The following is a 5,273-nucleotide window of genomic DNA, read 5'->3' as shown; positions in this document are numbered from 1 at the left end:
ATTTTTTTTTAGATGTGAAATATGACAGTTATTGATGGACTACCTTAATATAACATCATTATGGATCATCATAGTAGTATCGAATGACTATAAGGACCAATTAGAATACTTTGATATGTTCGTTTTATTTATATTTGAATACTAGAATAGTTTGTAATGCATTACATGATTTCAAAGTAATGCTAGTAATGTCTTATGCCACAAATTTAGCATTACAAGTAATGGTAATGTAGTGCATTACTTTCCAAAATCTAGTGTAATGCTGGTATTAAAATGCATTACTTTGCATTACTATGCTTTATGCATGTTCATTTTTAAAATCATGAATTTAATAACTGAAATTATAATATGTGAGTGAAAATAATTTTATACATTAAGAAATAGTTTTTGAGTGAAAATAATTTAATTGTATTTTTTATTTTGTTTAATCGATTTTTAAATTGTCAATATTACTAGCTATAACAACAGAATTCAATTACATTTTAAGAGAGTGGTTAATTAGAGTTTAAAATCATTTGGAAAGTTTACGCCAATTAGCTGTGCATTCAATTAATTCTTTGCTGTGAAGAATGTGTCAACGACACACAATGCCCTCAGGACATGATCTAAGTATCAAAACAATCTATTGTTTTAAGAAGTGCTAAACATCCCACTCTCCTTCTCTTGGCTGTTTTCAAACAGAACAGAGGACAGACATGCACCTTTAAAAGCAAAAATAAATGTCTCTGTAAGCTTAAAAATCACTTCTAATAATATAACCCATTTAAAATAAGCTCTCTCTCTCTCTCGCTCTCTCTCTCTCTCTCTCTCTCTCTCTCTCTCTCTCTCTCTCTCTCTCTCTCTCTCTCTCTCTCTCTCTCTCTCTGGTAATGTTAGTTTTATGCCCAAATACATGAGGTTATGGTAATGAAATGTATTACTTTACAATGTAATTCGCCCCAAACCTGCTTGTATGGAATTCAATTTCCTGTTTCAATATTCAAAACTATCCAAAAGGGCTATTGGATTTAGGAAGTTAATGCATATATATAATTAATTCCGGTAACATAATTTTGATAAAGTTTGTGTGGTATTTTCCTCGGCATGGATGTTGTGCTTTTTTGTTTGTTAATGTTTATTGTTGTGTCACCTACTTACACTCTTGATGGAGATCATATCTGTAAAAGGACTGTGAAAACGGAAAGGTAAAGTTTGATTTTCTAAATGTTAATTGCAAAGAATTTATTTAATTGTTATACATATACATGTAAGGAATTCGTAGTCTTGAATATCATTTTCATCCTGATCTGGTTTTAATTTATACATGCTGCTGCTGGTGCTGATGAAAATGATGAATATCAATAAAATCACGTCACTCCTCTTTATTGAATTGTACTCTGTTTAAAAGAACAACAATTAATGTCGCTCGCTGCATATAGTAAAAAATCCATGTTTGTCATGCAGCAGAATAATGATTAAAATGACAAATTCTGATTATGTTTGTTTTGTGTGCATAAAAGGCTAAGCGAACGCAATGCTAGTTCAACACATTACTTCTCTTTATTATACAATGTAAAAATTACTATCTTTGCATGGAAAACAAGCATATATTATATATTTTTTGTTGAACCACAGAAATCCGGATGAAGATATATTCCTCATCTATTCTGAATGTGTTGTTCATTCACTTTTATTCATTTCTTTATCAATAGGGGAGAACATGAAACAAAGGAGATATGCTGTATGGACTTTGAAGAAAAGAATAATAAGTGTGTAGGTAGGTACTTGTATAAGATAAAAATGGTACATTTGGAGGAATAAAATTTCATCATAATCTATGTAGATTCATCATTGCTTGTGAAGTGTAAATACTGGTTCTCAAATTAGGGATGCAGTTTAATAGCAAGCTATATTTCAAAGACTATCTCTTTAATTGAAAGAATAAGGAATAATTTTTTAGGTGATCAAATACGATTAGGTTGGTAAAATCCATTAAAGACCGAAGGACTCTACTATATATTTGATAATGCCCGACCGTATTTGATTTACTTCATGAAATTCAAAGACGTATTTCTTATTACTTGTATTCATATAATTTTCAGCAATTACCATTAGATAATGAAATAATCATTGATAAAATGTATTTGACTATACATTACAAAATCGATTCGTTGTGTTACCACATACAAATTTAAAGACACTAAGAAATGTAAGTCTAAAATAACAACAAATTAATTTACCTATCATTTTAAAACGTTTTAACAGAAGGAATCAACACACAATTTATACTGTAATATACCAACTCTTAGCAATAAAAATTAATTACAAATCTTAATATGAACTTGAATGAAATGACAACGTTTATTTTTACCAAAACAAATCATATTATTTCATAGCAATTCACTGCACTTGTTAACTTCTTTTAGAATGCAGTCCAGGCTTTTGGGGATGGAACTGTACTGACATGTGTCCAGATAATTATTTTGGAAGAAAATGCTGGACAAAATGCAGCTGTAATGAAACGCAAATTTGTCATCATGTGTGTGGATGCCTGCAAAGATTGGACTTGGATTATTCAAATATGACAAACAATGGTACTAGTATCTTTTTAGAGAATGTGACGTATTCGCATTTTGCAGAGGAGTGTCCTACTACTAAAGATGTGTTATCCACAACTATAGGTCTGATATACTGTTATCATTCTTTTTAGTCGTAAGCATCATATATCCCTTAAAGTACAGTTGATATCCAAGGATTAGCTGTTAACATTTCTTTTCTTTTCTTTAGAAAAAAAACCCTGTTTTATTGCCCTTCGCACAAATTTGAGATAAAGAATTGGATCTTGTGTTTGTTGTTTAAAATATCTCATTTTTGTACTTACTGACATCTACTATATCTTTTTGCCTAGTTTAATTTGTTGGATTTTAAATAACAAGAATAACTGAATAAATAAAGAATAAATAACTGAAATCTGATTTATATTCATTTTTTGTTTCGTATGGCGCTCGTTTTTATGAAAATCAGAGCGGAAGTTTTCTGAACAATGATTTGGATCAGTCTAACAATAATAAATATACGGTAGGTGTGAATAGAAAAAGAATTGAAAATCACGTTGTATCATAAATTCAAATGATAATATTCTAAATGTATTTACAGATACTACAACGGATTCAGAGTCTGCTTTTGGAAAACATTCCCCGGAATCACATTCTAGAATAGCATTTCTTATTGTAGCAGCAAGTGTCACTGGTGTATGTATTGTATTCGGAATAGGACTGTTATATCGGTAATAAGGGTTTTTTTTTAAATATAAAATTATGTTCTTGCTGTATTTGACTTATGAATATTCACTTGCATAATGTCGGTATCAGTCTGAGAATCACATATATTTCGCCTTTTGTAGGTTGCACTTGGGGAGAAATAAAGCAGGTTGAGAATCGTGATATTAATTCTATCTCCTCTCTTGCTCATGACACATTTATTAATAAATTGATTAATTAAAATCTAATCTTAAACCACAAAGTCATAAAAAATAAACGTTTTTAACAAATATTTTAAAATTTTCACAGAATGTCGCGTTCATCACAATATGGTGTACGATTTAGGAGATACATCAAGGATTCGGGAAAACCCATGTGTACACGAAGAGCCAGCAGAGCCTCTGTATGGTGAATGTAGTTACGAAGATACCTGCTACAGTACATTGGTACTAAGAGTGAACAATGAATCTGGTCGGGAACCTAATACATTACGACAGCCAGTCTTTACAGATGATGACAATATATATGAGTATGCACATCGTTATACACATCACAGTGATGAAGGACAGCCAACAGACGTGTATATTACTGATATGACTGAAGCAGCTGAATAACTGTAAACTTAATTCAATTGATTATCGTGTAAGCTTTATGCAATAGGTTATACAACTTTACAGGTCTGTTTGTATTAACAAAGCCCTGAGTCGACTATGAATTCTATTGAATTGTTACTCTGGCATCAAATGTTAATAAGTATATAAGAAGATTTATTACTTATCTTTACTAATTATTATGGACAGATGGAACATAGCATCTGTTAAGCTTCGATTCAAAGTTTACTAAAGCAATATGAGCTGTATTTTTTAGAATTTTATTTTGCTGCAAAACCTGCTAGTATGATAAGTCTGCATGTTATAAATTTTTATCAGAAGAAAGATTCCTCTTACAAAGAATATATAGCAGTTCAATTCTTGTACAGGACGACAAAAATTCAATTTTGCATCAATTAAGGCTTCTTAAAACAGTTTTCCCCACAATGATATGGTTAACAGAAATTTAAAAACCGTGATATTTTTTGTCATATTAAAGAGGTTTGCTCCATAGGTTTTGGGTAGCCATTTTGGGTCACCTCTAGTCTGAAAATTCTGCATCACATATTAATTGTAGTAGTATATTTATATTTTACAATGCTAAATAAACTATATTGAATAAAATTGTTTATAAAGAATTACATTTTTACAGAGTTTAGTAAGGGGTTTTATTTTGTGGCGGAAGGTTTTTCCGAAGGAAATGAACAATTTTCATAACTCACTAGGTTTAGAGTACTGTTACTTTAGCTTCCAAATTTTCAGCGCAGACCAAACTTCTAGATAGTTTGTATATTACGATATATTTATGATGTTCTAAAAAACATATTTAAGCAATATTTTGATATTTTTATCGATATATTTTGGCATGTTTAGCTTATATTTCATAGAAGTTAAATAAATAAATTAACTCCAATTTTGGCCTAAATAACTAAATAATAGTACAAACTATAAATAATTGTTTGATTTCTTCAAATTATCAATTTCTTTGTCAGATTTTAGCAAAAAATTCAGGAAAATTATCATTTCTGTTTGGGGTCCTATATTTCCGACATTTGTTTCCACGTGTTAGCATCATGTTCTCTACATGCATTTGATAAATGGACGGGTCATTATAAATGCAACAATCAGAATCTTTGTTCCGAATCGGAATTAAAATTCACACCGATTAGAAAGTGCCATCACTCAATGCAATGCAACATCCATGTTGGATTTGCGACAAAAGGATGCAACTAACAATGGTGTAACTAAGCAAACAATTCCAATTACGCAAAATTTCTGGAAGGATTGACCACTCCGCCTTTCATATTGGTCGTACAATCGCTTTAAAAACAATAATGCAAACCTGATCAAGATCACAAACATAAATGTATCCCGAAAATATTTCACATTGTTTTTTTTTGCCTCTTAAGATCAAACTCTGCTCCAAACATACAGTGAAATTAGT

General features: G+C 30.5%; 1 long non-coding RNA gene across 1 annotated transcript; it reads left to right on the top strand.

The window, feature by feature from the left end:
* The first annotated feature begins 3,137 nt into the window (after positions 1–3,137).
* Positions 3,138–4,164, top strand: LOC136273348 (uncharacterized). Its single transcript, XR_010711535.1, has 3 exons — positions 3,138–3,265; positions 3,383–3,408; positions 3,549–4,164. It is a non-coding gene; the product is annotated as an uncharacterized lncRNA (long non-coding RNA).
* The last annotated feature ends 1,109 nt before the right edge of the window (positions 4,165–5,273 follow it).

This window comes from Magallana gigas, chromosome 3 (assembly GCF_963853765.1).
Source record: "Magallana gigas chromosome 3, xbMagGiga1.1, whole genome shotgun sequence".
Taxonomy (NCBI): domain Eukaryota; kingdom Metazoa; phylum Mollusca; class Bivalvia; order Ostreida; family Ostreidae; genus Magallana; species Magallana gigas.
The sequence above is the reverse complement of the archived record's forward strand: the minus strand, read 5'-3'. Positions and strand labels throughout refer to the sequence as shown.